This window comes from Diabrotica virgifera, chromosome 4 (genome assembly GCF_917563875.1).
Source record: "Diabrotica virgifera virgifera chromosome 4, PGI_DIABVI_V3a".
Classification (NCBI taxonomy): domain Eukaryota; kingdom Metazoa; phylum Arthropoda; class Insecta; order Coleoptera; family Chrysomelidae; genus Diabrotica; species Diabrotica virgifera.
The window spans coordinates 196663161-196675242 of record NC_065446.1 but is presented as its reverse complement, the minus strand read 5'-3'; the positions used below and the strand labels follow the sequence as shown (position 1 = coordinate 196675242).

Here is a 12082-nt window from a genome sequence, read left to right as displayed (position 1 = left end):
TTGCTCTAATGCCGCACAGACTTTGTCGCATTGGCCAGAAGGCATAAAGTTAATTGAGATATATAAAGGGCATGAACACATTTCAAGATGTTTGTATACATCACGTACGTTCTATATTATCTGGTTTTACCTATACACGATTTTTATTAAATAATAAAACACTGACAACTATTATTTTCAATACTTCCACAAAATATATTACAACTTAATGTCATTACAGGTATTTCCGCAGAGTGCCTCTCTCAAATCATTCATTTTACTAAGTCTGCGTCTGCATTTTAAAGTATCTAACTAAATAGGTTCAGGAGTGGGGAACTGTTTGACATTCAGAATTATATCTATATTTAAAAAAAACTAAATTTTCAATCTAATAGCACATAAAACAACATCCAAAAATGATATTCTACATCCTACCAGACTGAAAACAATGGGAACCTTCTCTGGTAACACCTCCGAGGCTTTTACAATTTGCAAGTCATAACGGATGCTGAGACTAAGGAAGATGAGGGAATTTTACAATTTATAATTCACGTCCCATCTGCCCAGCGCGGTAAAGTTCCAACGAGAATGGTTCCGTTGGTACTCCAATCAGAGTAAACATGTAAATCAAAAAGTAATACCCATTTTCAATTTCGTTGCAACACAAAATTACAGTCGCATCATTATTCCAGTTCAATCAGAGAGTGCAGCAAGCACCTCTATCGGTTTCGAAACTTATTAGTCTCTCATCAGGAGGCACATATGCTGCTCTCTCTGACTCAGCTTGGACAAACACCGGCGTGCAGTCACGGATTGCAACGAACGAAATGGCAGGGATGCCCTAGCGGCAACTGCTAGCAAAAAAGTAAGTTTTCAATCTAATAGCACATAAAACAACATCCAAAAATGTTATTCTACATCCTAGCAGACTGAAAGCAATGGGAATCTTCTCTGGTAACACCTCCGAGGCTTCTACAATTTGCAAGCCATAACGGAGGCTGAGACTAAGGAAGATGAGGGAATTTTGCGATTTATAATTCAGATGGGACGTGAATAATGCGGTGGATAATGATGGGCGGAGAAGGGGTATTCCCCTCCGGTTTCGTAAACTGACGGGAATGTAAAATTGTAAACCTTTTCTTATATAATAACAGACAATTTCAACTACCTTTTCTCAAAATTTCATCCTTCTTTTATTTTTTGGGGTCAGATTGTTCTTTGCTCGGGCTAGTTCTATTGAATTTAATATTGATTTTGAATTTTCTAGGGCCAGTTTAGAGATTTTCAATTACATTGTGCTATGACTTGAGAACACTTCTTCTTCTTCTTCTGGTGCCACTCCTATCGGAGATTGGAAATCATCAAGGCTACCCTGACCTTGTTTACAGCTGACCTAAAAAGTTCATTAGTGGTGAAGCCAAACCCCTCTCTCAAATTCCGCAACCATGACATTCTTCTACGACCTGTGTTTTCCAGCACAAATGTCCTTAAATCTAGCCGGAAAATTAAAGTGATCATCTATAAACAGTAATAAGTCTAGAGCTAACATGGAGCAGAACAGATGGACGAAACACTGCTAAAACGTTTTAAGCGCAAAACCTTAAGAGCAAGCAGTAGCGATCAACAGATAGCAGTAAACGCGTTCCAAGATTGCGGCTCTAATTTTGAATATTTTGTCGAGGTATTTGGCACACATATTCGTATTATAATAAAGAATGGCGGTACAGAGCCCAATTTCAGAAATATGTTAGTATGTGGAAATTACTCTATAACTAAATAAAATATTGAAAAAAGGAGCCTGTACCGCCATTCAGAAAGACAAAAAATACACTTTCTTCAAACAAACTTTTTTATCCCGTGCCTAGATTTTATGTCATATTGGAACTACTAAAAATCGATTTTTTTATAACAAGAAATCGAACGTCACTGACTTGGCAACATTTCGCGCCTATGTGTATAAAAATTATTGTTTTTGATAGTATAAACGGCACTGTCAGTGTCGAATTACCCACGCACTGTTGCCTCACTTTTGAAAGTTTTCAGAACTTTCGCAATCTTGGACCGCGTTTGTTGCTACCTGTTGATCGCTACTGTGTGCTCTTAAGAAGAATATAATATGTAGGAATAAAAGAGCAAGGTTGGTGGCGCAAGTATTGCAACTTTGAGTTGTATAGAAGTTTCGAGGAACCTCACGTAGTAAAATTCATTAAAGTATCAAGCCTTAGATGGATAGGGTGTACAGTATTTATATTAGCATCAAAAAATAAGAGTAATCCATATCGATTTAATTTTTAAAAGTCTTAAACAAACATTGTCTACATGCATTGTTTACATTAGATAAATACAGGGTGTCACAAAAATACAGGTCACAAATTTAATCACATATTCTGGGACCAAAAATAATTCGATTTAACCTAACTTACCTTAGTACAAATGTGCACATAAAAAAAGTTACAGCCCTTTTAAGTTACAAAATGAAAATCGATTTTTTCGAATGTATCGAAAACTATTAGAGATTTTTTATTGAAAATGGACATGTGGCATTCCTATGGCAGTAGCATCTTAAGAAACAATTATAGTGAAATTTGGACACCCCATAAAAATTTTATGGGGGGTTTGTTCCTTTAAACTCCCCCAAACTTTTGTGTACGTTCCAATTAAATTATTATTGTAGTACTATTAGTTAAACACAATGTTTTTAAAACTTTTTTACCTCTTATTACTTTTTCGAAAAGTCAGTTTTTATCGAGATATTTCGAATATTTGTCAAATCCACCACATATTTGTATATGGTTAAGGACGATTATGGAGACTCAGTAATATATGAACATTTATTTATGATTTACAGTTTTATGGATATTTTGCACCATATTAAAAAAGAAGTCGCATCTCGATAAAAAATGCCTTTTCAAAAAAATACAAAGAGGCAAAAAAGTTTTAAAAACACTGTGCATATCTAATTGTACCGCAGTAATATTTTAATTGGAACGTACACAAACATTTGGGGGGTTTAATAGAACAAAACCCCAATAAAATTTTTATGTAAACATATTGAAAAATAAGCCTCAACTCGATAAAAACTGCCTTATCGAAAAAATACAAAGAGGCAAAAAAGTTTTAATAATATTGAATTTAACTAATGGTATCACAATAATAATTTAATTGACACGTACACAAAAGTTTGGGGGGGTTTAAGGGAACAAAATCCCCATAAAATTTTTATGGGGTGCACCAATTTCGCTATAATTTTTCTTCAAGATGTTCCTGCCATAAGAATGCCACATGTCCATTTTCAATAAAAAATCTCCAATAGTTATCGATATATTCGAAAAAATCGATTTTCATTTTGTAACTTCAAAGGGCTGTAACTTTTTTTATGTGCATATTTTTACTAAGGTAAGTTAGGTTAGAAGTTAGAAATTAGAACCACGAAAAGATGTAATGAATATAAATATCTCGGATCTATAATATCTAAAGAAGGCACTACCAAAAGAGACATCGAAAAGAGAACGCAGCAGGGCAAAAAAGCGGTAAACATTCTGAGCTCTCTACTGTGGTCTAAAGATATAAGGCAAGAAACGAAATTGACAATCTATCGTACCTTGGTAGAGCCTATTATGACTTATGGGGCAGAAGTTTGGCAGATGACAAAAAAAGATAGGAAAAGAATAGAAGTAGTAGAAATGGATTATCTAAGGAGAGCGTGTGGTATATCTAAAAAAAGATCACATCAGGAATGAAGATATTAGAAGGAGGACACATACTGTATATTCCAGTGTAGATAAAATTGAAACTAGACAACTAGTGTGGTATGGTCACGTGAAACGAATGAATGAAGATAGATGGCCAAAGAAAGCTTTAAATTACATACCACACCAAAGAAGAAGAAGGGGAAGACCTTCAGTTGCCTGGGAAGAAAATGTACGGCACATCATGAAAGATAGAGCCATCAAAGAAGACGAATGGATGGACAGAAAACGATGGCGGTCGAAATGCGAGAAGCGGCAGAGGCTGTAGGAACCTCGCTGATAGAGAGAGAAGTTAGGTTCATTCGAACTATTTTTGGTCCCAGAATATGTGATTTAATTTATGACCTGTATTTTTGTTACACCCTGTAGATGACATTGATGTTGCAATGTAGGCCACTCGTTTTGAAAACTCCAAAGTCAGCGATTCTAATATTATTAGTAATTCACGGTCACATTCGGGTGTCGTCAATCATAACAAAACAATTACGATTTATGTATAGATACGGAGAAAGTACAGAAGGAATTGATTCATTATTCAGACATCGACGGGGTTAGATCATAGACTTTGTCCACCAACTAGTTACTGGCGTATTTAGTGTTCCAAATAAATATATGTCTGGTAAATAGTGTTTTCAACTTAATCAACTCCATCATCGGATATAACAACCCCCAGTACCAAGATAGGGGCATGTAATCAGGCGAGAGGAAGGTGTATCAGACAGAAAAGTTCATGACTGAAGAGGGTTGATGGGACAACTAACCAGAAGAAAACCGAGACTTGGGTATCAGGAGAACCAAGAGGACTATTTAAAATCAATTGGAGTTTGAGCATTAAGAAGAGTTGCCAGAGAGAGTGGTAAATGGAGAATTGTTCTGAAGAAGGCTTTGGCTCATGACGAGCTATGATTCCACTGATAATGATTCCTTCACGGAGTTGTTTACATATTTGAACTGGTAGTTGTTCTCATGGTAAACATGCGGCTTAAGTTCATTGTTTTGTTTGTTTAGGTAGGTAAGAGACGTAATATAAAAAATATTCGTGAATAATATCATACTTGCGCAAAGATTCAGACAGACAAAGTACCCCGCACAAACCTTATGGAAATTAGGTCCCAGTGGATTTCGTTCATACTTTGGGAAAATGCCCTTTGAAGCATCCTGATAAAAAGTTCTTATGGGCACAACTCAATCGTATGAAAGATTTTCAACATATGGAAGCACAAACTCGGAAAATTATAGGATTTACTGGGTATTCCTGGGACCTTGACCTTCAACGGACGTCATCTTCTAGAGTTTCGAGGGTTTTCAGCATTTAATTGATGCAAATGAATTACTGGAGGGTTTTTTGAGGTCGCTAAACACGCTAAAGTCGCTGCTGGAGTTTCGAGGGTCTTTGGTACTATATTAATGCAAACGGATTAATTATAGGTTTTGGGGTTGCTGAACACGAATACGTGATCTGCACAGACTCAGGAGCACCAAGTGCCTAAGACAGGTTATTTTTTGGAGTTAAAAAACTAAGAGTAATCCATTTGCTTCCTTCATTTGATTCCTTCGAAACTCCAGAAGATAACCTGTCTTAGGCACCAGGTGCTCCTGTGTCTCTGCTGATCACGTAATCGTGTTCAGCAACCCCAAAAACATATAACTACTCCGTTTGCATTAATGTAGTACCAAAGACCCTCGAAGCTCCAGAATCCCCTTTTATTGACCTTGGAAACCAGGTGGTCCGGGAGTCGCTCTGGTGGCATATTCGTGTTTAGCGACCTCAAAAAACCCTCCAGTAATTCATTTGCATCAATTAAATGCCGAAAACCAGCAAAACTCTAGAAGATGCCGTCCCTTGCAGTGGCCGTGGCCACCACGTTCTCCGGAGGTCAATTCTGATGGTATATTCGTGTTTAGCGATCCCAAAAACCCATGAGTAATCTGTTTATATCAATTTAATGCCGAAAACCCTAGAAACTCTAGAAGATGACGTCCGTTGAAGGTCAAGGTCAAAGTAATGGTCGTAATGGGATAGCTAGGAAAAAATCCTAGACCACTAGTACGTTTCCTTGATCCAAACTTCTACATGTTGCCAGATAACCAGTAACTCAGGGAATTGGAATACCCAGTAAATCCTATAATTTTCCGAGTTTATGCCTCTATATCTTGAAATCCTTCATACGATTGAGTTGTGCACAAGAGAACTTTTTATCAGGATGCTTAAAAGAATATTTTCCCAAAGTATGAACGAAATTCACCGGGACCTAATTTCCATAAGGTTTGTGCGGGGTACTTTCAGTAGAACCCCAATATTTACTTTCCTTTTTTGTCAAAATTACTTAATTATTCACCAGAATACATAATATACCTAATAAAACCCTTTAATTTAACTATCCGGTAATATTGAGAGCCAAGTAATCTAAATTTGTGTTTATTATAATATACGTTCAGAGGGATGAACAAAATTACATCATTAGTTAGAACTATAATTTTAGGTCGTAGATGATACAGAAACTTGTTGTCCATTGTAATCAACGCAGTGACTGGAAGGGTTAAACATAAACACATGTCAACTAAAAGGGAGAGTTTATATAATAGATCGGCCTGGAATACAATATAGTTATATAACTGAAGCTAGAGCGGATATGAATATAGACGTGGTTAAATGGACGTGTTGAAATAAAAGACAGAAAAAATAATCAAAGGGATGGAATATGTGATCCAAACCGTAACAATTACATAGTAATAAATAAAGAGGGGAATAATAAACAAATTATCTGAACGAAACTTATACAGGTAAACTTAAAACCAGGCTTAAAACCAGATGAAATATAAAAAAGTATTTTAATTATTTAAAATGAAGCAAATACTTCTGATGTATTGTTATGGTATATCTTTATTATAAAATTTGAATTATCCAAAAGGATTGAAAATTTCAGAACGCTTTCAGTCTTATCAGACCATCATAGTAAAAACGTTTTAAAATAATTGAAACTTAGTCGAGGCATTGAAGGATTGAAGTGTCGATTTTTTTGCAGTAAGACGGATTTTAATGCGGATTGGACCCGTGTTGAGCTGCCCCCCCCCCCCTTGCAAAAATCAAAAAACAAATAGCCCTGATTTATGAGCTATTTATGAGCTCTCATATTCCGCAAACTAAAAATTTTGAGCTCGTTCTACTGAGCAGGAATTTGATACTTTAGTGGGGGGGGGTTGAGTCAGCCCCCCCCCCCACTACTTAAAAATAGGAATATTGAATCGGTTTTTGCGGCAGAACTACGAGCTATTTATGGGCTCTTGAACTTATATAGTTTAGATTTTTGAGCTCATCCCCTTCACCCCCAAACAACCCTTTAATTGATATAACTTAAGAGAAAAATGCTGAGAAAACTTAAAATATATCGTATTGCGGATATCATTCCTATAGCTTATATACTCTAAGAATAAACTAATAAACCACGTGCATTTCGATTATTGAGCTACAACTCCTTCGCAAGAAAACCACCCTATCTTCCCGGCTTAAGAGAAAGTTGTACTTAAAATGCATTAAACTAATTATTTGGCGACTACATATCATTGAATAATTTATAAGCTTCCAAATTACGCGCATTTAGATCAGTAAATTGCAATTTATTTTGTATAGTGCAGTCACTGAAGGTAAAAATCAACGATTACCTTCAATTTCGGTGAACCTTCATCGATTTTCACGAAAATTGGTCAGTGGCTAGAGGATACGTCAAGAAACAAAGGTGACATGGTACCACCTTGCGCCTTTACCCTGAGGGTGGATACCGCCCCTTCTCGGGGGTGAAAATTGTTTTATTAAAAATAACTGCACAAATCAATAAAAGAACAAATTAAAAGCAAAATTTATTATATAAAGTTAATAAAATAAGTCAATACTTTTTAAGTTATTAAAGATCAAAGATTTTAACTATTCGTGAAAAAATGCATGTTATGAAGCGGTTTTTCGTAAATCACTGAAAAACTGTAAGTTTTTACAAAAAAATTAATAGTAGTTTAATTCGTATAGCTTATATTCTAAGAATAAACTCTTAAATCACGCGCCTTTCGATTATAGAGCTACAACCCCTTCGTAAGAAAACCATCCCATCCCGGCTTAAGAGAGAGTTGTACTTAAAATAATTTAAATTAATTATTTGGCGACTACATATCGTTTAATAATTTATGAGCTTGCAAAATATACGCATCTTAATTAGTGAATTGCCATTTTCTTTCTATAGTGCAGTCACTGAAGGTAAAAATCAACTATGACCTTCGATTTCGGTAAATCTCCATTCATTTTCACGAAAATTGGTGAGCGGATTTTGATGCTATCAACTTTTTCTGAAGCTCATTTTTAATAGGTATTTCTAAGTACTTTGACAAGTATTTAGTACCTAAGTGTTATAAAATGCATCTCTTTCCCGTTATTTCAGCTTGAATCCTTAGATTTGAATAGTCGCAGAAACAATATATATTTAATTACCAATAACTTACTTTAAATTAACACTAAAGAGTTTTTCAAGTAAGCAATTTATTATGTTTCTTATTAGCTTCAATTTTAGTGATGAACACTTTTTTGTAAAAACTTACAGTTTTTGAGTTATTTATGAAAAATAGCTTTAAAGCATGCATTTTCTTTCACAAAAATTAAAATATTTGATCTTTAATAACTCAAAAAGTATTGATTTATTTTAATAACATTATATAACAAATTTTGCTTACAGTTTGTCCCTCTCTCGATTTGTGGGGTTATTTTTAATAAAGTAATTTTCACCCCGGAGAAGGGGTGACATATACCCCAGGTTAAAACACCAAGTTGTTATTGTTAATTCGTGGAAATGAATGGAGATTTACCGAAATCGAAGGTCATAGTTGATTTTTACCTTCAGTGACTGCACTATAGAAAGAAAATGGCAATTCAATAATTGAGATGCGTATATTTTGCAAGCTCATAAATTATTAAACGATATGTAGTCGCCAAATAATTAATTTAAATTATTTTAAGTACAACTCTCTCTTAAGCCGGGAATATGGGATGGTTTTCTTACGAAGGGGTTGTAGCTCTATAATCGAAAGGCGCGTGATTTAAGAGTTTATTCTTAGAATATAAGCTATACGAATTAAACTACTATTAACTTTTTTGTAAAAACTTATAATTTTTCAGTGATTTACGAAAAACCGCTTCATAGCATGCATTTTTTTCACGAATAATTAAAATCTTTGATCTTTAATAACTTAAAAAGTATTGACTTATTGTTATTCTGAAGCTATTTCCTTGTGGCATTTTTATAATTAAGTATTTTCTATTTTGACCATTTATTTTAATTCAATAATTTATTTTAATAGTATTTTATATTTTGACAACGAAACCCGATTTGGGCTTCGAAACGTTAATAAATTCATTTTTTTAGTAAAATTGTGGCTTATTTCCCATAGAAAATACTTAATTATTGACTTATTTTGTTAACTTTATATATTAAATTTTGCTTTTAATTTGTTCTTTTATTGATTTGTGCAGTTATTTTTAATAAAACAATTTTCACCCCCGAGAAGGGGCGGTATCCACCCTCAGGGTAAAGGCGCAAGGTGGTACCATGTCACCTTTGTTTCTTGACGTATCCTCTAGCCACTGACCAATTTTCGTGAAAATCGATGAAGGTTCACCGAAATTGAAGGTAATCGTTGATTTTTACCTTCAGTGACTGCACTATACAAAATAAATTGCAATTTACTGATCTAAATGCGCGTAATTTGGAAGCTTATAAATTATTCAATGATATGTAGTCGCCAAATAATTAGTTTAATGCATTTTAAGTACAACTTTCTCTTAAGCCGGGAAGATAGGGTGGTTTTCTTGCGAAGGGGTTGTAGCTCAATAATCGAAATGCACGTGGTTTAAAAGTTTATTCTTAGAGTATATAAGCTATAGGAATTATATCCGCAATACGATATATTTTAAGTTTTTTCAGCATTTTTCTCTTAAGTTAAATCAATTAAAGGGTTGTTTGGGGGTGAAGGGGATGAGCTCAAAAATCTAAACTATATAATTTCAAGAGCTCATAAATAGCTCGTAATTCTGCCGCAAAAACCGATTCAATATTCCTATATTTAAGTAATGGGGGGGCTGACTCAGCCCCCCCCCCCCCCACCAAAGTATCAACTTCCTGCTCAGTGGAACGAGCTCAAAATTTTTAGTTTGCGGAATATGAGAGCTCATAAATCAGGGCTATTTGTTTTTTGAATTTTGCAAGTGGGGGGGACCAGCTCAACACGGGTGCGGATTGGTGCGTATTATCAATTTTTCCCACTATTTACCGAGTTGCAAATTTATTTATAATAATTGCCTATTTCAAAATGCACTTTTGAAATGCATTTTTCTTATGCACAAATGCAATTTTTGATTTCTTATTCATTACATTAGTTCACAAATTTTCCTGACATTCTCACGAATCCAACGCACCAAACTGCATTAAAATCCGTCTTACTGCGCCAAAAATGGACTTTTTGGCTTTTTTTGTGCTTCAATGCCTCGACTAGCCAAATAGTATGGTATTATATTTTTATGTTGAAAATCTTAAAACTTTAAAAAGTTGTGACACGAAGTCGATGTTATAGGAATTCACTATTACATACAGGAACATATAGATCCTTGCTCGAAAAAAGTGAAATTAATTGGCAGGGCCTTTAAAACAGGTGATTTTAGTTGAGTTAATTTTTAGTTGACACTCAAATAGTAAACACCCACATATTACTATTTGAGTATCAATAATTCGTATGTTTAGGAGATGACCGCATATTTTGTTATCATTGAGTATTTTGGGGGTAAATGAAATTAAATAGAAATAAGGTATAAATGTTTGACAATAAATCATAACTGTTTTGGAGTAGATACTCATTAAATACTCATTAAATAGATCTAGAAAGAAAGATAATTGCATAACTTGTTGTCGATATTATTCATTTAAGTTTTCTAAACGTTAAAACAAATTAAAATTATCTAGTTCATTTGATCTGTGGTACTACAGGTATGGAGTTTAAGAAGTTCAAAAAAGGGCAAAGTTTAACCGAAAGTGCAAAAATCGTTGTGCTTAATGTACTATGTTTTTAATGACAGGTGACATAAATAACAATCCATTATGATCCGCAGCTATTTCTCGTGTGTCAGAAATGACTGATGTTAGTGAACGTACTGTTTATCGCATCAAAGACGATAACCAGAAGAACAATAGTGTGCAATCGCAAAAAAAAAGAGAACCAAACGAGTTAGTCAGCCAAACTCACGCGAGTTCACGTATGATGAAGGCATGAGAAGTTGTTTGAGAAGGATAATTCATTTGGAATTTTTTTTGAAAAATATTCCCCGACTCTAAAATGGTACATTCCTTAATAGCTGACAATGAAATCTTAGGCAATTTTTTTTATACAGACTTTTAAAAGATATGGGGTTTCTCTATAAAAAGAGAGGAAGAAATTCTGTTATGCTCGAGCGTAGTGACATTTTTAGTTGGAGACATAAGTACCTAAGGGAAATTCGAAACAACGAACGAGCAGAAACAAGGCTCGAGAGAAACTTTTGAAGGCCCAGTACCTTTCTGTGGCATCACTAAAGATTCTACGAAAAACAAGATTTAGAAATCGCTGATAAAGAATCATCCAAAGAAATGGGCCACTTAAGGACAAATCCGGACTAAAAAATAATCAAGAATATTGATAAAAACTCTCGAACAGTTTGATGAACCTCAATAAACGAGAGATCAAAACGGTCACTGAAATGGTGACTGGACATTGTCGTTTAAGAAATCACCTATACAAACTAGGTAAGGTGAATGAACCATGGTGCTGAAAGTAGGAAATGAAAGAAGAGACTGCCATAAACATACTATGCTATTGCAGTGTGCTAGGTGATATAAGGTAGTTTAAGGAAAAAAAACAAATTTTAGTACAATGGTTGTATGACCAAATTCCAGAGACTAACAAGTATCGTCTGAGTTAGGAAGAAGGAGAAGACTCTTATATGTACGTCAAAAGTTTTTGCTTCCACTTAAGTAACTATTGTAAGTATTTTTTTATAGCATCTGGTTCTTAGCCTGGTTTTAAGGTTACCTCTAAGATTGCCTCGGCACATGCCGAATCTTAAATAATAGTGGACTCCATGCTACAAGTCGAGTTACCTCCATATCAGGATAAAGTTCATTTTTAAATGAGGAGGAAGTTAGATTTCTTTCAACGGGATAAAGGTAGCTTCAAAAATGGGAGAGACTTGAATTCCCAATGAAACTAACTTTTATTCCCAAAGATACCCTTTTCAAACGAGAAAATACACAATCAAATATGCAAAGAATCCAAAAATACACATATAA

General features: G+C 34.5%; 1 protein-coding gene across 1 annotated transcript in view; it reads left to right on the top strand.

The window, feature by feature from the left end:
* LOC126883285 (cilia- and flagella-associated protein 251-like) overlaps nt 1–12082 on the top strand; it is a 287613-nt gene that overhangs the window by 148364 nt on the left and 127167 nt on the right. The gene's annotated exons all lie outside the window — the stretch shown is intronic.